The following is a 23,383-nucleotide window of genomic DNA, read 5'->3' as shown; positions in this document are numbered from 1 at the left end:
TAGCTGTTTTCAAACCAAAAGTTATCAAACCAGCCTAGTTTGTAAAAGATTCAAATTTATTATATGAACTTGTGTTTACCAAACTGCTTCTGATCTGGTGGTTTCTATAAGAATTTTTTAAGCCTAGTTTTACAGTCCAATTTCTTTATTTCTTGAGAAATTTGGGAATATTAGACTTAGGTAAGTGCTTATTTTTCTTTATAAACCAATTAGAATGGAGCTATTTGGATTTGAGAGACTTCTAATTTAATTTATTTATATACTCCAGAGGTAGGAAAACATCAAACACACAATGAGAGGTAAAGGTTTTTCTTAGTTACAGATACACAGACTTGCTGAGAGCTTGCAACTTTAGTTCAACAACCTCAATCAGAGGTTAACAGTAAACGCAGAATCATAAAAACTCACCATAGTTGATCTCAAAGAGACATTGTAGCTTCAGTGAGCATAAAATGTTTTCTTGACTGAGTTGAGTACACATATAGTCGGAGACAAACAGCAAAAAAAAGACTAACAAACCAGATTCTTTATCATCTCTCACTTAACAGATATCCATTATATCCTGAGAGAGATCACCCAATGATCAGATCATAGAACCAGATTCTCAAATTCCGCTGTCACCAATGAGGAATAACTTGCTGGATGTGCACAACCAGACTTACATATACACAGGGTGCGTCCTTGACTATGAAATCAAAACTGTCCCAGTGGTCCGAGGTACCTACTGGTCCACGAGTCCAGCTGTGCAGTCAGACAAGACATGAACAGATGAATAGTCTTGGCCAAGAATCAGAAAACAAAAACAAAATCTCCCACGGTGTACTCAGAAAACAGGATTTAGGCTGTTTTAGTATCAAAGAGTGTACATGGGGAGTAAACACCCATGTATGGCCAAGGGGCCATATTACCGAAGACCTTGAATGTTAAGAAGTCGCAGTGTATTATTGTTGAATACGTTAAAATATACTTCTTTTTAAAAAGATAAAATCATAACTTTCATACCAATAAAAAACGAATGGATGTTAAAGATTTTATTTAACTCATTAATGGGGAAACTACTGAGGTATTACAAGTTTAGGGAGAATTTAAAAAAAATGGCAAATTTACATTTACAAATCAGCAGTATTGAAATCAATGTGCAAATGGAGGTAAAACTGGCCTCATGGGGGCAGGTGGGAAGAGAAGAAAGTTAATGGACCAGACAAAATTTACACAATTATCGACAATAATTATTGTGAATGATTGTCAGTTATCTACAACTTACAGAGTTGTGAAATAACTCAAGGACAATGAAAAACTAGAATCAGATACCAGGACGGGTACGATCTAAATAATACACACTTTTTTACACGGAAGCTTAATTTTTCCCCCATAATGAGCTTGACCGGCTTGAAAACGGGAAAGTGAGAGGACAGATTTGAGGACTGCTGTAGGGGTAGAAACTGCACAGTCTGGTAGTCGCTTAGACGTAGTAAGTGGGAAGGAGGATTCAAAGATCATCCAATACAAGTGTGGCAGTTGCCAAAATGTTTAGTGGTTGCTTCCTGTGGGCTAGGTTAGTGACCTGTATGGTATTGGGGGCAATAAAGGGAAAAGCAGGGAAATGTTTTAAGAAGGGATCATTTTAGAAACTCAAGTTCTGTGACGGTTAAAAGAAGTCTTGGTGGGAGGACATTGCCATTGTCTCCATCATCATTAGACCCTCCTTTTTAAGGCCACCTCAGATAAATAATCATGCAACCTAAGTGAAAAGAGTAAGCTCGCTCTGCCTGGCAGCTCCTGGCTTTCCCTTTTGGAATTGACTTAGTATATATCACCTTTTTTGATGCACTTGATTAGGAATCATTTGTGGACCTACAGAAAAAATTCAGGAGAGAATTTAGGAAAGTCCTGAAAGGAACTGAGGGAGACATTGCTCAGTACTTTTCTTTTTCCCTGGTGTGCATTTGATAAGAGAATATTCTGAGCTAAAAAAAAAGATGTAGGGAGAGGAACTGAAGAAATATCCTCTCTTCTAGAAGTTTGGGTGAGAAGGCAATTATGTAACCAGGAATCTTTTTCATATTAAAGATATAAAGAACACTAGGTTCTTTGTTTGTAGCTATATTACTGTTTGTTTAGCTTCAGGTCCTCTGAAACTCAGTTTCATATTAAAGATCTGCTCTAAACTAGTCAACTTGCTCTTCTGGTTTCCCAACATGTCAAAATTTCATCTTAAATTAATAATCTCTGTTTACCCCACATATGGATATAAGGTACTACATTTTTTTGTTTCTTCTTTGAGAAAGAAAAGAAGGAAGGGAGGGAGGAAGGAAAGGAGAGAAAGCCGAGGGACGACAGGAATAGAGGAAGAAGAGAGAGACAGAGAAAAGGGGAAAAAAGCCTTGATTCTAGCTCCACTTTGGTCACTAGACTGTTACAGAAGAGTTAGTCTGGACGCTCCTGAGAACCTAGGATCCCCTTTATCCTGTTCTGAGCACAGAACAGTAATAAGCTGTTAGTAAGAAAACCCTCAAACTACCACTTTTCTTAAACTCTGTTATTCTTTCATTTATACTATCTGTCGATAAATATTATTCAGTGCCTCATGTGCCAAGCCCTAAACTAGAGGCTGGGGATATGATTGTGAATTAAGACTTCCTTGCTGTCTTTAAACATTTGCTCTGGTGGGAGGTGCTAAGAAATAAACAGACATAAGTAAAATAAAACGTAATACAGGACAGTAAGTAAAAGAGACCTTTTTTTGTTGCTTCTAAATTGATGGCTAGAAGCCAAATCTGAGGTTAAAGAATGCGTTGAGTGCTCTGGATTCTAAAGTCAACAGCAAAGAATTGGAGACAGACATCCCCTCAAGGCTTGTGGTTGCTTAAGTAATTCTCCCAGAAGTCAGGCCAGCTCCCCTTTCTTCATTCCTATGCAGTCTCTCTGAGAGGGAATTAGAGAGGAGAGAGAGAGAGAGAATCAGCCTCCTAAAGTGAGATGGCTTGGTATTTGCGTCTCCTCTATTGGTGGAGCTACGGAGGTATCTCCTGAAAGTCACGTGAGTGTTTGTTAACCCCCAAAGCCAAGAGAGGGGAGCTGCAAGAGAGCCATCCTTAGAGATCGGGGGTATCAGCCAGAAAGCGAGGCTGCATCTTGTTTTTTATTGGATCTTCTGCTTATACATGTCCTTGCTGATCTGTCTCCATGCCATTTTAAGACAGAGGAAAAAAAATTGGAAACAAACGGCAGAAGAGAGAGAGAGGGTGTGGCCTGTCCTTGAACCTTTGCACGGCAAATATATGAGAATGTTCCAGTTCAAATAGACACTACAAACTGTCACTGGCCCTGAACTGGCCCCTGGTACCTCAGTTGGTAAGTAGGTCTTGATACCAAGAGCTTTGTGGGGACTGCTAAGCTGCTGTGGGAAGTTTGGAAGAAGCTAGTCAGCGTGAGATTGTCTGTCAGAGATCCCTCAGGGTTTTCTGAAGGACCAGCAGTTGGAGGCTTGCTGCAAGGTGAACAGCAAAGGCCATGTATTGTTACTCAGAGAAGTCTCAATGACCAAGAGAGAACCCCTGGCAGGCAGCCAGTTACATAAGATGTTGGCTATCTTTCATATTTTTTTCCTTTTCATCCCCAATTCCAGAAACCCTAATATTGGAAGAAATGGAGAGGAAGTGTGAAGGAGGATGTTGGGAAGAAACATCCTGAGAAAGAGAATGAGACTAAAGGTTAAAAATGATCCAGACTGGAGCAGCCCAGTGGCACAACCTGGTTAAGTTTGCATGTTCCACTTTAGCAGCCCAGGGTTGGGATGCCAGGTGAGGACCTACTCACCGCTTATCAAGCCATGCTGTGGCAGGCATCCCACATATAAAACAGAGGAAAATGGGCACAGATGTTAGTTCAGGGCCAATCTTCCTCAGCAAGGCAAAAAAAAAAAAAAAAAAAGGGAGAATTGGCAGCAGATGTTAGCTCAGGGCTAATCTTCCTAAAAAAAAAAAAATGATCTAGACTGGATTTTTAATAACTGAAAGTGACCCAACCACTTTGAGAGCTGCCTAAGTTAGTGTTCAGAGGCAGGAGAGGAAAACTGAACAGAGCAAAGCTGAACGCACTGACTGGGGAAAAATTAAAACCATTTCATGTTTGTTCCTCCAAAGAGTTCAAACTATAAGTAAACTGGTTACAAAGAAGTGGGGAAATGTTTTGTTGGTGTTAATGCTATGAAGCAAATGGAGTAATAAGTAGACAGTAACTATGAAGATGGGAGTGGGTAGAAGGCTATTTTAGCTGTGGTGGTCTGGGAAGCCTCTTTGGGTTGAGAACTTTCATGATGAGAAAGAGCCACTCTCTCATTCCAAACTCAGAGGCAAAGATGCCCCAAGGTAAGATTGAGAAAGAAGGTCAGTGTGGATGCAGTTGGGTTAGTGAGGCAGGTGGCGATAGAAGATACTTCTGGCATAGTGGCAGAGGTCAAGTAACAGAAGGCTCTGAAGGCCATGGCAAAATATTTTGATGGCAACTTTGCTGTCTTCAAAAAAATTTTCAAGTATTTTCTTGGCCCTAGCTGCCTTGTAGAAGGCTCTGGATTTGTTAACCTAATTCTATTTCTAGATCACATGTAGCACATAATTCTAAATTCTGGTCTCAGAGGTAAGAAACTACTAAGACGTATTTGTTTTCTTATGACCTCATTGCTACTACTGTATCAAGATAGTTATAAAAAATTCATTCATTTATTCATTTTTATCTCAACTCTGCAGACCTCTGCAGAGGGTTAAATTCTTGCCCATTATGGGGGTGCACGTAATTAAGGAGTTATAACTGACATCTAGATTCTAGATGATATATCTGTTTGCTGTAAGATTGAGATGATGGGTTGCAGTGTTGTTGTAAATAGGTCATATTAGTCATGCCCAAAGAAAGGAGAACAAACAATTAATTTGTTAGCATATAGAAAATGTGTGAAAAATATTGAAAGCATGGCAGCCAAAAGTTCTATTCTTTGATATTTATGATTTAAACTCCAGAACAGGAAAACTTTCCTCTTGGACTTATCTTTATACTCCAGAGATGGAAATCTCTGGCAGGACTGGTATGCGCTGTCACTCATTAGAGCCCGCTTTTTCCACAACCATGTTAAAGAATGCACAGACCGAGAGGGACATGTGCTCAAACCTCTTGCAGCAATGTGCCTAGTTCTTCTCTAATGTGAATTAGAAACCTCTCAGCACAGTCCTTAAACTTCTTCCTTCGACACTTATGCAAATAGTCACTCTGAATCCAACATGATACCTTTTAGTTAATCGTGGAACATTAGGTATTGGAGCTGTCTCATGGAAGAAACTGAGAGAAAAATTTCTGTTCAGTATGGAAATAACTCTATAAAGCTCATGATAAATGAAGGCTTATGAATAGTATATCAGTTATTGCAGTGATCGTTATAGCAGTATATTTCCTTGGGTTCTTATGGGAAATTACTTTCTTTGGCACATTCTTGGGAATTATTTCCTGTGTTCCATTAGCTCTGCGGGATGACATCCTAAGATGACGGATGCAGTTCTATTGTTTTGTTAGAGTGCTCTATAACTGCTCTTAGAGCTCCTTGTTTGAATGCATATTATATTCTCTTTGAATAATATCTGAGAATATGATTCATAGTTTAATCTTAATGTTTTCCAAAAAAATCACCTAATGAACAAGAAGGGAACCTGTTCTGGTGGAAACAGTAATAAACAGCAGAGCATGTAATTCTTGTTCGAGTCCTGATTCCACTAAGAAAGTGACCTATAGCAAGTTACTTTAGCAATAGTGTCTGTTTCTTCATCGATACCTTTATTTTTAAAGTCTGCTTCAGTTTGTGTTTTCTATTATCCTGAGATTTTCAGCATTTAGTGAATATTAACTCTGTAACTTAAAATGCTGTTGGGGAGACAAAATTAAAGCACAGAAATTATGGCAAAATATATAACCGAGTACTGACTTATACAGTGTGTTAGTAAGGGATATTGGTTGTAAGCAACAGAAGTCCATTGGCTAAATTAAGCAAAAACTGAAGTTGTTTCAAAATATATCAGAGGCTCTCAGAATCAGTTGGAGGCTAGGTAGGGGAGCAGGCTTGGGAATGGGGAGGCTTCCAGGAAGCTGTGAAGAGCATAGAAGCAGGAAGTACAGCCACCATATCATGGCTGGAACAGTGCGGTCAGGATTCTGCTGTTATGTTGACGCTGCTGTATATGACTGTGAATCATTCGTTTTGTTCTTGCCTCACTTGCTCAGACTCAAAATGTAGAGGAGAACATTCAATAGGCTGATGGTAGGTCACTTGCCCACCCTCTGGCTGGACTTAGAGATGGGAACCTGACGGGGCAGGCACCTACAATTACTCTTCAACTACGACCATACAGAAAGAGGGGAAATCATTCCCTAGAAGGATGTTAGAGTGCTCTTAAGAAGTAGAATGGCTAATGGCAAACGTCCACTATATATTAAACTGCAGAGACTAGAGAAGCTAGTTCTGTTTATACTGGAATTATTGAAAGACTTTATGAAAAAGGGTGGATAAATAGAAGTTGAGATGAAGTTGATGAAGGGAGATTAAAAATGCTACATGAAAGAAAGAAAGAAGAAGAAAACAAAGAAAAATGTATCTAAACCACCAAAATTAACTGTGTGGGACTTTCAATATTGTTTCTAATCAGCTACATTGCATCTTTCGTTCTCAGAGGAACTTTATAGTCACTGGTGGGAAAGAGACAGTGTAACTCTTGGCATAGACTATACTTGCAAAATTGTATCTTCTAGTCAGAGATCACTATCACTCTTTGCCCAAAGGCATCCTGAAAATGCACATTTTCCAGGACACCGAGGACTTTATGTTTCCTCAGTCTCCCTACCCATTCAAAAGATACATCATCCCCTACATTATAGAAACAATAAACACAAAAATAAATTTTGAAAGAGCTAATATAAGAGGTAAGAAATTATACACTTTTTTTTGAGGAAGATTGTCCCTGAGCTAACATCCACTACCAATCTTCCTCTGTTTTTCGTATGTGGGACACTGCCACAGCATGGCTCGATGAGCGGTGTGTAGGTCTGCACCTGGGATCCAAAACTGTGAACCCCAGGCTGCCAAAGTAGAGCACGTGAACTTAACTACTCTGCCACCAGGCCAGCACGCAAGAAATTGTACGCTTTTGTTACAGATACCATTTATTATTTGTGTAACACTTTTTTCCCTCCCTTTTCATCAAGATATTATTAATGAATTGGCTTAGGGTGGTTTATATGGTGATATTTCAGCAGCCATCCCTTGATTAACTAGTTTCAAAGGTTATTAATGATCAATAGGACTATACATAGGACTTCTGTGGCTGATATTCAAGTTAAATTTTGATTCTCTTTCACCCATAATGTAGTTAGAACTGAGTCTTATAGATCTTATTTCATTTTTCACAGAAAAAAACACACCTTTTTATGGTAGCAACATGAGAACAAATGAAGATCCCCACGTGTCTCTGTCTCAGCACAATTTCAAATGAACACATAAAACCTACTTCAAATATAACACTTTCTTGCATATAAATTTGGGGATTCCTCTGTTCTAAGCGTGCATATTAGGGACTCAATAAATATCTGTTGATTTAATTCAAAATACATCTGGGAACTGATAGAGAAGTGCTTCTTCATGTTGGCTGTCATGAAATTACATTACTATTGTTTGCGGTAGTCCTGTAAAGTAGAGCTCTCACTTTCCCCTAGAAACAGTAGGAAAAGCAAACAACTCTCTAGGTAACATGGGCAAACATGAATAAAATATTTTTACAGTATCCTACCTTGCTGATGGATTTGCAAATCTGTCTGCCTTCAGATATTCAAGACAGAGAAAAATTGCACAAGACAAAAATCTTGTATTTCCTTATCAAAAATGGTGAAAGTAAACATGTATAATAAATTGGAACAAGGCTGTATGTCTGCAATATTTTTTAAAAATTTTGTTGAGGTCATAATAGTTTATAACATTGTGAAATTTCAGCTGTACATTATTATTTGTCAGTCACCATATAAATGTGCCCCTTTACCTCTTATGCCCACCCCCCAACCCCCTTCCCATCTGGTAACCACTAATCTGTTCTTTTTATCCGTATGTTGGTTTATTTTCTATTTGGTTTGCCAATATTTTGTTGTGGATTTCTGCGTCTATCTTCATCAGTGATATTGGCCTGTAGTTTTCCTCTTTTGTGTTGTCCTTGTCTGGCTTTGGAATCAAGGAGATGTCGGCCTCATAAAATCTGCCAGGAAGTGTTCTGTTTTCCAACTTTTTGGAATAGTTTGAGAAGGATAGGTACTAAATCTTCTTTGAGTGTTTGGTAGAATTCACCAGAGAAGCCATCTGGTCCTGGACTTTATTTTTTGGGAAGTTTTTGATTACTGTTTCAATCTCTTGTGATTTGTTTATTCAGATTCTTTATTTCTTGTTTATTTAGTTTTGGGAGGTTTATGAGTCTAAGAATTTACCCATTTCTTCTAGATTGTCCAGTTTGCTGGCACATAGTTTTTCATAGTATTCTCTTATAATCCTTTGTATTTCTGTGGTATCCATTGTAATTTCTTCTCTTTCATTTCTAATTTTATTTATTTGACTCTTCTCTCTTTTTTTCTTAGTGAGTCTGGCTAATGGCTTGTCAATTTTGTTTATCTTCTCAAAGAAGCAGCTCTTAGTTTCATTGATCCTTTCTCCTATTTTTTTTTTTTTTTTGGTTTGAATTTCTTTTACTTCTGCTCTAATTTTTATTATTTTCCTCCTTCTGTTAAGTTTTGACTTTGTTCTTTTTCTAATTCTGTCAGGTGTAGTTTAAGATTTCTTTTTGAGATTTTTCTTGTTTGTTAAGGTGGGCCTGAATTGCTATGAATTTCCCTCTTAGGACCAGTTTTGCTGCATCTCATATGAGTTTGTATGGTGTATTTTCATTTTCATTTGTCTCCAGATATTTTTTGATTTCTCCTTTAATTTCTTCAACAATCCATTGGTTGTTCAGTAGCATGTTATTTAGTCTCCACATCTTTGTCCCTTTCCCAGTTTTTTTCTTGTAGTTGATTTCTAGTTTTATAGCCTTAGGGTCAGAAAAGACGCTGGTTATGACTTCAGTCTTCTTAAATTTATTGAGACCTGCCTTGTATCCTGACATATGGTCTATCTTTGATAATATTCTGTGTGCACTTGAGAAGAATGTGTATTCTGCTGTTTTTGAATGGAGCATTCTATGTGTATCTATTAAGTCCATCTGGTCTAGTCTTTCATTTTGTTCCACTATTTCTTTGTTAACTTTCTATCTGGATGATCTATCCATTGATGTAAGTGGGGTATTAAGGTCCCATACTATTATTGTGTTGTTGTTAGTATCTACTTTTAGGTTTATTAATAGTTGCCGTATGTACTTTGGTGCTCCTGTGTTGGGTGCATACATATTTATAGTGTTATGTCTTCTTGGTGGAGTGTCCCTTTCCCATGTATTTCAGACTACCAATTCAGTTTGGTGGCTCTCTATGATGGCTTTCTCAGTTTTCTCTTTATTTACCATTTGTGTCTCTGTTCTGATTATTTGTTTAGTGGTTACCATGAAGTTTGTATTAAAAAATCTCATAGATGAGATTGTCCATTTTCTGATAGCCTCTCATTTCCTTTGTCTAAGCCAATTCCATCTCTTTCTTCTTACCATTCTAAGTTATTGTTGTCACAACTTATTCCATGTTGTGTTGTGAGTTTGTGGTTAAAATGACAAGATTATAGTTATTTTTGATATTTTCATTCCCCTTATCTTTAATATTATAATTAAGTGTTTGCTAACCTGTTCTGACAGAGAGCAGCAATTTTCTGATTTTGTCTGCCTATTTATCTCCTTGCTCAAGGCTTTGTAAACTCTTTTTTTAATTTCAGGTATGAGGGCCTTCTTGATCATTTCTTGTAGAGGGAGTCTTGTGCCAATGAACTCCCTTAGCTTTTGTTTATCTGGGGATGTTTTTATTTCTCCAACGTATCTGAAGGATATTTTCACTAGATAGAGTATTCTTGGCTGAAAGTTTTTGTCTTTCAGAATTTTGAATATATCATCCCTCTCTTTCCTAGTCTGTTAGGTTTCTGCTGAGAAATCCACAGAAAGTCTAATAGGGGTTCCTTTGCAAGTTATTTTCTTCTACCTTGCTGCCCTTAATATTTTTTCTGTCATTGACTTTTGCCAGTTTTACTACTATCTGCCTTGCAGAAGATCTTTTTATGTTGATATAATTAGGAGTTCTAGTAGCTTCTTTTACTGGAATTTCTAGCTCTTTCCCCAGGCTTGGGAAGTTCTCACCTATTATTACTACTATTTTTGTTTTTGGAGGAAGATTAGCCCTGAGCTGACATCTGCTGCCAATCCTCCTCTTTTTGCTGAGGAAGACTGGCCCTGAGCTAACATCTGTGCCCATCTTCCTCTACTTTATATGTGGGACACCTACCACAGCATGGCTTGCCAAGCAGTGGCATGGCCGCACCTGGGATCCAAACCAGCGAACTCCTGGCCGCCAAAGTGGAACGTGCGAACTTAACTGCTGTGCCACTGGGCCAGCCCCTCACCTATTATTTCTTTGAGCAAGCTTTCTGCTCCATTCCCCCCCTCTTCTCCCTGTAGAATACCTATAATCCTTATGTTGCCTTTCCTAATTGAGTCAGATATTTCTTCATTTCGTTTTAATCTTAGTTTTCTCTCCTCCATGTGAAGCATTTCTGTATTTCTGTCCTCCAGACTGCTAATTTTATCCCCCGTAATATCAGCTCTGTTATTCAGGGAGTCCAGATTTTTCTTTATCTCATCCATTGTGTTTTTCATCTCCAACATTTCTGATTGATTTTTCTTTTTAGTTTCTATCTCTTGTGAAGAATTCCCTCTGTTCATTAATATTGTTCCTGATTTCATTAAACCATCTATCTGAATTTTCTGTAACTTGTTGTTTTTTTTTATGATAGCTATTTTGAATTCTCTGTCATTTAGATTGTAAATTTCTGCACCTTCAGGATTGATTTGTGGGTGCTTGTCATTTTCCTTCTGGTCTTGAGTAATAATGTATTTCTTCATATTGTTTGATGTTGTGGATTTGTGCATGTGCATAGTGATAGTATCTGGTCACAGATTCCAACTGCTGTCACTTGGGGAGAGGGGTCAGGAGCTGTGTATTCTGAGCCTGCTGTGATCTCTGGCATCTGTGTGTGTCCTTTGGAATCTATGCTGACAGGACCTGTCTGCAGTTGCCAGCTCACTTGCTCACAACTGCTACTTTTCTAACGTATGCATGGGTACTCTGGTCAACTACCTGAGATGGAGCGCTTTGTAGGGGAGGGGTGCTTTCTTTTGCATGCTTGATCCCAGGTATGTTCTTGCTCTGCCCTTGCTATCTGCTCTCCAGGGGTACTGGCTTGACGAAGACACTCCTGCAATAGCTTGGCCCCCTGTGTGGAGCTTTCCCATGGGCTGTGAGGGAACTTGGAGAGTGAAGGCCTTCCCACAGAAACCTGCCCTTTCCCCCTCTTTTCTCAGAGCTGTGCATGGGTTGCTGCCAGGGTGAGGGAGAGGAGATCCTCTTACCTCCTTCCACTTCCTCTCAGGGGGTCCAGCACCTCCACCTTCAGACGTGTGGCCTCTGGGTCTCTCAGATGTCTATTGTGTTGTGTGAATGTCCTCTGTTGTTTTATGAATGTACATTTCATTGTATCTTATGGGGGAGAGTCTAAGGTAAGAGCTCACTCCACCATGATGCTGATGTCACATCTCCCAAGTAACAGTGTGGAGTAAATGAATCAATAGAAATTCTTCCTTGCAGACAAATGTGCTAGATTGTATACCTGGATTCAATATTCCATACAGGTGTGGAATTGCAGACTTGGAATTGAGTTTGAGGACAGCTAATCTAACTTTTCCTTTCCAGACCTGGTGACTTTGGACATGGTTCTCAAATGTCCCTGGTATGGACTCAGGCTTCCTGTTCTTTGTTGTGGCTGTGCCAAAGGAGACAGGGTGTTGTGCAGGACCTGCCTGGAGTCTCAGTCTCCTCTTCTCTGTCACAAATCAACAGCCTCAGCTCCGTTCCACAGGGTGTTTCTGGCAGCATAAATCTCCTCCTTTGTTCGTGGAGAAAAAAGGTGGTGCAAATGCTCACACAGCCAGCTCCTCAAGTCCAGCAGTGATCTCCAATCTAGAATATTTTTTAAGTGATGTTTCTTATGTATTAGCTTTGTGTTCTTGGTGGTGAGGGGAAGGTAATGATTATTGACTTTCCCTTCTTTACATTTTTCTTGCTGAAAGTGACAATTGACATAAGTGGGATGAGAAAACAAGAAAAGTGTGTTTTTCCCCCAATTAAATGTGAAGAATATATTCTGCTTGTGGCAAATTCCTATGCATAAGGCTGATTAGGATGCCAAAAATTAATGAAAATTAACACTGGTGCATGGAAGAAATAGAAATGTGAAGACAGACCCAATCTGTGAGAGGTGTGTTGTTAGGGCCAAGCCAGCAGCTGTCTTTTTAGACACCCCACAGAACCCTGTGAGGGGGCTTTATTTTGGTGAATTTATTACAGTAGATGATCTGGCCCTGAGCTTGTCTAGGCTTGAAGTCCTGAAGCTTTAGTTGACTCATGAGAATGAATGCGTTTCTCAGTGACAATTTCATGGAAACCAAGCTCATAATGTTGATATCCAAAATTGAGTGACAATTTATTGATTTGTAATGGAAAATATAGTTGTCACATTAGCCAGAGAACTATAGTCTATAACCAATCCATTCTCTTTCTGTGGATACATGAACATGAGATGTCAAATTATAACCTGAAGCTTACTTGATGAACATGAAATCAGAACAAAGGGAACTGGTTAAATAAACATTCTTTAATTGCTATTGCATTCAGGACACAGTCAATTTTACTGTCCTGAGAGCTTTTCTTCTCTCTTTTATATCTCTTCTTATTGGTCACTGCACACTAGGCTTAACCATTTAAGGTCCATCTTCCCTTGTTTCCCAGTCTTATGGAAAGCTGTAATCCTTCATGTACTGACTTCAGGAGAATTTTGCTTTTAACCTTTACCATAACAAGGTATCATTTATACAGTAAAGTATAAATTAAGATTCCAAGCACAGTTTTAAACATGTGTATATAGGCAGCACACAAAAGTCACAAATATTCTCAGAAGGCTGAGTGTTTTACAAGGTTGAGTAATACTGAATTTCTAAAAAAATAAATTGACTGTTATCCTCTATGAAAGAAAGCTAGAAGGGGTTGTCCAATTGCAGACCAAGAGAGAGACACTAACTCTGAAGGGCAGAGAAGTTCTGTCTCTAAAGAAAGTGTTCTGTGGCAAGAATACATCATGCCTCTTTACAAGCTGGATGAAATATCCATAAACACTGTCCATGTAACTCTCCTTGCAGGCCAGCCCCTCACATACCTTAGTAGCTGCAAAGGAGGCATCCTGAATTGTGCAAACTATGGTGGAACTACTATGTGGAAAAAAGTAAATTCTGCTGTGGATTGTGTCTGGTTGGCCTCTGGACTGTTAGAAAAGTTATATTTAGTATGCAGTTTCAAGTTTCTTACCCCATACTCACTTTAATTTTCCCTTACCTCTTTAGTAAAGTCTGATGTGAAGGCAAATGAGAAAGTAAAGGAAAGAACTTGAGAATTGCTCAGTGTCCAGTTCCACATTGCCATCCCCAGATGCAGAGATCCTTGCGGAGCAGCATCTACCAAGGAGGCCTGCAGTCTAGGCATTCTAGGCCATCAGTGACACTTGGGTACACAGGTACCATTTTGAGAGGTAAACTAGAGTAGACCTAAACCCAAACTACTAGGATTCATTTGTATTACAAATAAAAATAATGTCTGTTCCCTCCATTACAAAAAGCACATTTTAAAAGGATTTTGTCCTGACTTTGTTGGTTCCCAGTCCAGTGTTTTTGTAGATGGGATTTCCTGAAGACGTTCGAGGAAAACAATTGATTAAAGAGGAGTCTCTCTTTGAGGGGAAGCAAGGATAGTCCAGTTTGAAGGAGAATTCCTGCCTCACGTAAGGGAGAGGAGAATGAGCTTATACATCTGAGAAGAGAGGCGAGAAGGAGGGCACCTGTTTGTCGGGAGGCAAATTGTCCCAAATGCGTGGGAAGAGCACATGCTTTGAAGTCACACAGACCCAGGATTGAATCCCATCTTATTACTTACTAATAGAGTGATTGTGGGCAAGCTACTCAGCTTCTCTGCTTTATTCTCACCAGTGTAATGAGGAAAGATCTAAGTCACAGCATTTATTATACCATGAAACGAGATCACATGAACCAAGTACCCATCAAGGTGCATAGACCACTGGGATGTTCAAATGCTAGTTTCCTTCTTCATCTTAACCCATGATGTTTAATTGTAACCAGGTGACAAAAGAGGACTTTCAGGATAATAACCTTTTCTTCCTAGTTGATTGAAAGGTTCTCTTCCCTTAATGTGATTGCCCTGGTAAAACCCAGAGAACAGCTCTTTCACGCCTTGTCTGCAGACATCCCTGCCAGCCACTTCCTTCCCTGATTCACTTAGTGTACTTGCCCTTGCTGTCATCACCTGTAAGAGAGGAGATTGGCTCAGTTCCGCAATGGGGAGAATATTTCACTGTCCCATAACTGTAGTAATGGCCCTTCTGCCCTTGGGGAGAGAGATAATAGGGGCCACTGAGTTATTTGAAAGTTTCATCTATGTAGTTTTGCCCTTTTCCACTTTTGCGCATTTGATCTTAAGCTTTTTTTTCTTCTAATACTTGATGGCGTCCAAGGCTGGGGTCTGGAGGTGGTTTATTTATTGTTATATTCTCCTTTGTTTTTTAGATCTTTCAATATGCTACTGGCTAACTTAGCTTTTTCATTTGTTTAGAATTAAGTAACTTCTTGGAGCCTTTGTTTCTTAGGCTTCTTTACTTTCTTTATGTGCTCTGAATAACATAAATACAATATTACAGTGAACCAACATTTCCACCAAGGAGAATCAAATCTAATCTTACTAAACTTGTTTTTCAAATGTAAGAGCCAATGCTGTGATTGCCTGGGGGCCTAGGGCATGAAATGAGAATAGGAAAACAAGAGTATTAAATAAGGTAGATTGTTTTCCAACAGGAATATAGACATATAATTAAAATGATTTTCAACCTTACAGAGACAGCTTAGATTTGACTATATCTGGGATGGCAAGGGACACAAAGAATGCCTTGTTCTTTGACTAACAGTGAAAACATCTTATTTAAAAAAAATACATTTTCAACAGTAATATCCTAGACTGCAAAGCCAATCACCCACACAGAAGATACTTGGACAGAGTATGGTTACTGTATATTATAAAGAAATCTAATTTGGAAAAAGTTGATCACTTGATTTTCAAATACAAGGTAATAATTTGCTGCATTTAATATAGAGGCCTCAAAGAAGCCATTGTATGTTTGTGGTTGAATTTAAGTTATAGAAAATTTTGGTAAAGTGTTTCAAGTTGTATTTAATACACTGAGTGAATCAGAGGTGAGAAATGTTCTAAATCAATAATCAGCATTCTTATGTGACTTTTATATAATTCCTCAAGAGGAGATCTCAGAGACCCAATGCAATGTGACTTCTAGTCAAGCCCAGACAACTTGCCACCTCGTTGTCTCAGGAGACACGATGAACACATGGGAATGACAAAAGGCTACCCGCTTGGGAGTCTATTGATTTTCACACGTTATTTTCCCTTCTCCTTGCCTCCCCAACCAATTTCTCACTCCCTGCTATTTCTTTCACTGGATGGCAGAGACAAAAAAATGTGTTTATTGGTACATGTTGGTGGATATTGTACATATTGGTAATTTGAGTAAGGTTTTCTATTTCTGTTCACAGTGTCAGAGTGCACACAGAGCAGGGAGTTTTTCTATAGTTCAGATGGTCCCTTTGGCCAGAAACTGACTGATATCCAGCTGAATCTAGAAATTGTTACTTAGGATGAACTTTAAATGTGTTGCTTTACAGAAAATTAGGACTTAAATTAGATTTCAGAGACTAGCATAGCAAGGTAGTTAAGGAAGAAGCTCTGGAACAGAATCTTGATCCTACATCTTATTAGCTATGTAACTTTTGGTGAATTACTTAGCCTCTTTGTGCCTCAGTTTCCTCAATAGTAAAATGAGGCTAATCATAGTGTCTACTTGCTAGACTTATTGTGGATCAAATATGTTGATAGTTAAAGCATCTGCACCACGCCTGGTGCATGATAAATGCAATTTAGGTGTTTGCTATCACAGGTCCACAATCCCCTATTTGCAATTCTAAAATTTAAAAGCTGGAAAAAGGATGGCACATATTGTAGTGAACTCATTAAGTGGTAAGATCTGACATGAACTGATCTGGGACAATTTAAGACTTTGTTTATTCTACTTTGTGTCAATATTCACATGTATGCTTGAAGACTTATTATGTGTTTGATTAAGAGCTACTATCAGACCTCCCTAGGGTTGATATATGAGATATCTACAACTTTCTTCCATCCAAGACATTCTGAACTCCAAAAGATGTCAGGTCTCAAGAGTTTTGCAAAGAGATTGTTGATCTGTGTTGCTGTTATTTCATCTGATAGGGTAGTAGAGCCATCTTGTTTTTTATTTGTGGACACAAAACAAACAGTTTGAAAATCTGGATGCTTCATAACACAATGGGATTATATAACATGGTGATCCACCAAGGTTGGTGAATGGATGTTCTGGTTAATCAGATCTTATGATTAGTACAGAGTAGATATATGTGATTATCCATGGATTATAAATTTTTAGAATATGTATCAAGTATTGTCAACCCGAAGACTCCTTTACTAAGTATAGCCTATAATTTTTGAGCACATAAGTAGTTTACATGAATTTTCATTTAATTTTCAAAATATCCCAGTAAAGTGAATTTTATAATCCTCTCATTTTACACACAAATAAATCGAGAGTTCATGTAGATAGTCAGTGAAACTCAAACCCAAGTCTGGGCGCTCGAAAACCTGTGCCCTTATGTGTGAATTGATTCTTCTTTAATGATTCAAAAATTGTGACCCATGACATTATTGTGTTCTAAAAACATCATTAAGAACACTAATAATAATAATAGTTAGCATTTATTATGTCTTTACTATATGTCATTTTACCAAGAGTAGAATCATAACTCAGCTGTGAGCAAGTGCCAATTAAAGGGGGTTAATTAAAAACATCTCAACAAACATTGTGTCATTATATTTATTCAGTTTCATTAGATTCGTTACTTTGTGGTTAATGATTCAGGATGAAAGATGAATAAAAGCTTTTTAGGAGACTATGATCCCAGGGAAAGTGGTTGCTCTGGGGGTTAATATATATATCTTTAACTTTTTACCTCAGTTTAGAGTTAATAATGTACTAGTTCATATAAAATGTAAAAACCTTTCAACCATATAGGTCTATTACTTCCCAACCAATTCTTTAAATAGTAATTTACACATTTGTTGACATCTACATACATTATAGGTCCCGCAAGAAAACTTTATAATTTTTAACCTAAATGCCTAGAAGTATTTTAAAGAGATTAAGTGGGAAAATATATGTTATATTAGCTGAGATATTTACATTTCCAAGTATTTTTATTCCTTCCTGAAGATCTGAGGTTTCATCTGATATCATTTCCCTTTAACCTGAAGAATTTTATTTAGCATTTCAGCAGATTTACTAGCTGACAAATTTTCTTAGTTTTTTAAAATTTGAAGGCATTATTTCACCTTCGTTCTTGCAAGGTAGATTTGCTGCATATGGAATTCTGGGTTGGCACTTTTTTTCTTTCAACATCTTGAAGATGTTGTTTCATGAAATTCTGGCCTCCATAGTTTCAGATGGAAAGTCTGTGATCATTTGAACCACTGTTCCCCTGTGTAATAATGTCATTTTTTTCCTGACTGCTTTTAACATTTTAATATATATATATAGTATCCTGGACATTGTCAGTGTTATGTTGTACATTCTGTTATAGTCTTCTAAAAGTTCTGACTTTTTTGTTTATTTTAGTAGGAAATAAACTTGATTGGAACTCAAACTTTAAACTCTGTCTCTTGTGTGGCAGCTAAAATCATAAAGTTCTTACATCTTTGTCTGAATTTTTCTGACACATGCATGAGTTGAGAGACAGAGATGAAAAAATATGCATTAAGGAGCTGGCCCAGTGGTGTAGTGGTTAAGTTTGTGTGCTTCACTTCAGTGGCCTGGGGTTCACTGGTTCAGATCCTGGGCATGGACCTACACACTGCTCATCAAGCCATGCTGTGATGGCATCCCACGTATATTGATTTCTAGCTTAATGACATATTAGTCAAATAATTTATTCTGATTCAATCCTTTCAAATTTATGTGAGATCATATGGTCTATTTTAATAAATGATTCATACACACCTGAAAAGAATGTGAATCCTGTTGTGTTAGATGGAGTTTTCTATTTAGTTCAATTAGGTCAAGTGTGGTAACTGTGTTATTCAATTCTTCTATATCCTTATTAATATCTTTGTCTGCTGTCATTATTACTAAATTTTGTTAACATGTCCAACTATTATTGTGGATTATCTGTTTCTCCTTTTAGCTCTTTCAGTTATTGATTTACATACTTTGACACTCTGTTACTAGGTGCATGCAAATATAGACTATTATAGTCCAGTTTTGAATTGACTATTTTTATTTATTTTATTTTATTTTTTTGGTGGAAAAGATTGGCTCTGAGCTAACATCCATGCCAATCTTCCTCTACTTTTCTTTTGTTTGTATGTGGGATGCTGCCACAGCATGGCTTGATGAGTGGCATGCAGATCCGCACCTGGGATCCAAACCTGTGAACCCCGGGCCACTGAAGCAGATCACGCAGACTTAACCACTATGCCACTGGGCTGGCCCCTTTTTCTTTTGTGAGAAAGATTGGCCCTGATCTAACAGCCATTACCAGTCTTCCTTTTTTTGCTGAGGAAGGCTTGCCCTGAGTTAACATCTGTGCCCATCTCCCTCTATTTTGTATATGGGATGCTGCTGCAGCATGGCTTGATGAGCAGTGTGTAGGTCCACACCTGGGATCCAAAGTGGTGAACCCTGGGCTGCCTAAGCAGAGCATGCGAACTTAACCACTATGCCACTGAGCTGGCCCCCTTGAATTGACTATTTCTTTAAATTGCATTTCCATGTCTTTTTTAATTTCTTCTTCTTATTTTTTCCTTAAAGTTTACTTTATTTGATTTTAGTATAGCTACTATACTTCTCTTTTGGTTAGTGTTTGCATATCACTCTTTTTCCATATATTTCTTTCAAATTTTGTTTCTTTATATTTAAGGAGGGTGTCTAGTAAGCAATACACAGATTTTAAAAAATCTGTTTTGAATAATTTTGTCCTTTCATTGGAGTATATAGCCCATTTATATTTAATATAATTACTATTATATTTGTGTTTACATTTACTATATTAGGCTTGATTTTAATTTACTTCCTCTTGCCTTTGTCTCCCTCTTTTCCTCCTTTCCTAACTTTATTTGAATTAGTAAGTATATTTTGTTATTCTCTTTCTGCTTTTATTAGCTTGGTAGTAACGCATTTAAAAATATTCTTTTGTGGTTAATGTATAGATTATAACATGCACCCTTGAATTATTACTGTCTACATTAAGTTAGAATTTACCTTGAATTAGTACTTTTCCTACTTTCTGGACAATGCAAGGATCTCACAAACATTCTGATTCTATTAACTCTCACCTTTTGTGCTGTTGCTGTGATATCTATTAATTTCCATATATTTTAAATCACAGAAAATACTTTTTGCAAATCACATATGTGATAAGGGTTAATATCCAAAATGTATAAAAAAACTTATGCAACTCAACAACAACAAAACAAACAACCCAATTAAAAAATGGGCAAAGGATCCAAACAGACATTTTGCCAAAGAAGATATACAGATGGCCAACAGGCACATGAAAAGATGTTCAGTATTACTAATTATTAGGGAAGTGTAAATCAAAACTACAGTGAGATATCACCTCACAGCCATCAGAATGGCTACTATTAAAGACACAAGAGATAACAAGTGTTGGAGAGGGTGTGGAGAAAAAGGAACTCTCATACACTGCTGGTGGGAATGTAAACTGGTACAGCCACTAGGGAAAACAGTATGGAGATTCCTCAAGAAGATACGAGTAGAACTACCATATGATCCAGCTATTCCACTTTTGGGTATTTATCCAAAGAACATGAAAACACTACGTTGAAAAGGTATTTGCACCCCTATGTTCATTGCAGCATTATTAACAATAGCCAAGACTTGGAAACAACCTAAATGCCCATCAGTGGATGAATGGATAAAGAAGATGTGGTATATATACACAATAGAATACTACTCAGCCATAAAAAAAAGATGAAATCTTGCCATTTGTGACAACATGAATGGACCTTGAGGGTATCACGCTAAGTGACATATGTCAGATGGAGAAAGTCAAATATGGTGTGACTTCACTCATAAGTGGAAGATAAAGAAACAACAGCAACAAACAAACACATAGATATAGAAATTAGATTGGTGGTTTCCAGAGGGGCAGATGGGGAGGGAGGAGGGTGAAAGGGGTAATAAGCACTTGTGTATGATGATGGGTGGTGATTAGTCTTAGGGTGGTGAACATGATGTAGCCCACACAGAAACTGAAATATAATGATGTACTCTTGAAATTTATGTAATGTTATAAACCAATGTTACCTTAACAAAAAAATAAATAGAATGCTAAAAAAAAAGTATGATAAACATCAATGTGTAGTTGTAATTTAAGGACAACAATTATACGTAATTACACAAAATGAAAAATTCCTTAAACTCTAATAAGTAACTTGTAAATTATTTACAAAATTCAAAAAATCAACAAATGTTACTTTAGATTTACTTACATTTGGAACTTTTGGTGCTTTTCCTTAATTCCTATATCACAAAACTTCTATATGGATCACTTTCTTCCTAATCGAAAAACACTTGCTAGTATTTCTTTTAGCTAATATCTACATTGAATTCTCTCATTTTTGTTTTCATTTTTGAATTTTAATTTAATTAAGTTTACAGTAGCTTTGTTGAGATATAATTCATATACCACAAAATTCACCCTTTTAAAGTATGACAATTCAGTAGTTTTTATTATATTCACAGAGTTGTAAATATACTAATTTTATTATATTTACAGACTTTTAAATATTGTCTAAATTTAGAATATTTTCACGACCCCTGAAAGAAACTCTGTACCCATTATCAGTCAGTCTATGTTTCATTTCCTCCCCAGCCCTTGGTAACTGATAATCTACTTTCTGTCACTTTGATTTTGCCAACTTTCAAAATTTAGTATACATAGAATCACACAAAATATGACCAATGTGTGGCTTCTTTCACCCAGCATGGTATTTTCAAAATTTATCCATGTGTAGCATGTAGAAGTAATTCATTTCTTTTTAACCAAATGCTCTTCTATTGTATAGATATACCATCTTTTATATTGACACATCAGTTGGTGGACATTGGGAGTTTCTACTTTTTGGCAGTTATGAATAGTGCTGCTATGATCGTTCATGTACACATTTTGCTGTGGACATATGTTTTCAATTCTCTTGGATATGTATACCTAGGAGTGGAATTACTGGGTCATATATTTAGTACCAAGTTTAACTTTTTGAGGAACTGCCAAACTTTTTTCTGAAAGTGGTTGCAAAATTTTATAATGTCACCAGAAATGTATGAGGGTTCCAATTTCTCCACATACTCACCAAAACAAGTTATAGTCTGTCTTTTTATTTTAGTGATATTAATGGCTAGGAGATGGTTTCTCATTGTGATTTTGATTTGCATTTGAGTGATGATTTTGAGCATCAGGTGCTTATCAGTCATTTGTATATTTCCTTTGGAGCTGTATCTATTGAAATCATTTGCCCATTTTTAAATTGGGTTATTTGTCTTTTTATTCTTAACTTGTAAATGTTATTTATATATATTCTGGATGTGTCCCTTATGAGATACATGATGCTAATTTTTTCTCCCATTCTGTGAGTTGTTTTTTTCATTTTCTTGATGATGTTCTTTGAAGTGCAAACATTATAATTTGATAAAATCCAATTTATCTATTTTTTTCCTTTTGTCTCTTGTACTTTTGGTAGGATATCTAGAAATCATTGACAAATCTAAGATCTGGAAGATTTACACCTATGTTTCCCTCTAAAGTTTTGTAGCTTTAGCTTTAGATTTAGGGCTGCAATCCACTTTGAGTAAATTTTGAGTTAGAGGTTCAACTTTATTCTTTTGCATGTGGCTATGAGGTACCACTTTTAAAATGACTATTCTTTTCCCATCGAATTGTCCCCATTGACTTTTCTTTCTGACTTTCCATGTGGATGTTTTCTAGTTTCTCTCTTCCAGTTTACTAAACTTTGTTTTTGTCTTATCTTTTAAAGTCACGTATTGGATTCTTAATTTCAATTATTGTTTTTTCAACTATACACTTTCTACTTCATTCTTTTTAGTAGATTCCTGTTTTCTTATAAATGCTCCATTATTTTCTCTATTTTGATGAATATACTAAACATTGTTATTTTAAAGTCTCTAATTATAACTCCAGTATCTGGGTTACCTTTAGTTCTATTTCTTTTTCTTTTCTTTTTTTTTTTTTTTTTGAGAAAGATCAGCCCTGAGCAAACATCTGCTGCCAATCCTCCTCTTTTTGCTGAGGAAGACTGGCCCTGCGCTAATATCCATGCCCATCTTCCTCTACTTTATTTTTTATTTATCTATTTTTTTGAGGAAGATTAGCCCTGAGCTGACTGCTGCCAATCCACTTCTTTTCACTGAGGAAGATTGGCCCTGAGCTAACATCCATGCCCACCTCCCTCTACTTTTTTTATATGTGGGACGCCTACCACAGCATTGGCTTGACAAGTGGTGCCATGTCTGCACCCGGGATCCGAGCCAGCGAATCCCGGGCTTTCAAAGCTAAACGTGCGAACTTAACCGCTGAGCCACCGGGCCGTCCCACATTTAGTTCTATTTCTATTCTCAAGTTTTTCCACAACTTTTTTGTTATATGTTCCAATTTCTTGTTTTCTCTAGTAATATTTGATGGACTATTGCACATCCTGAATGAAAAATTGTAGAGGTCCTAGATGATGATGCCGTTCCCTAAAGACAATTTAATTTCATTTTGACAGGAAGGTAGTGATATGGCAGATCATCCTGATTAGTCAAGAGTGGAGTCTTTACTTTGATGGGACTCGTCTAGTTCTAATTTGCCTTCATTCCTAGAGCATAGCTCTTCTT

At 37.2% G+C, this 23,383-nt stretch overlaps 1 long non-coding RNA gene across 1 annotated transcript in view; it reads left to right on the top strand.

Moving 5' to 3' along the window:
- Positions 1-2,908: 2,908 nt before the first annotated feature.
- LOC139083028 (uncharacterized) overlaps positions 2,909-23,383 on the top strand; it is a 37,396-nt gene continuing 16,921 nt past the window's right edge. Inside the window, exons 1-2 of the long non-coding RNA XR_011539523.1 lie at positions 2,909-3,040; positions 3,200-3,354. This is a non-coding gene — a long non-coding RNA (uncharacterized lncRNA). The remainder of the gene's footprint in view (positions 3,041-3,199; positions 3,355-23,383) is intronic.

Source organism: Equus przewalskii, chromosome 4 (assembly GCF_037783145.1).
Source record: "Equus przewalskii isolate Varuska chromosome 4, EquPr2, whole genome shotgun sequence".
In the NCBI taxonomy this organism is placed as follows: Eukaryota; Metazoa; Chordata; class Mammalia; order Perissodactyla; family Equidae; genus Equus; species Equus przewalskii.
This window is presented reverse-complemented; position numbering and strand designations above follow the sequence as displayed.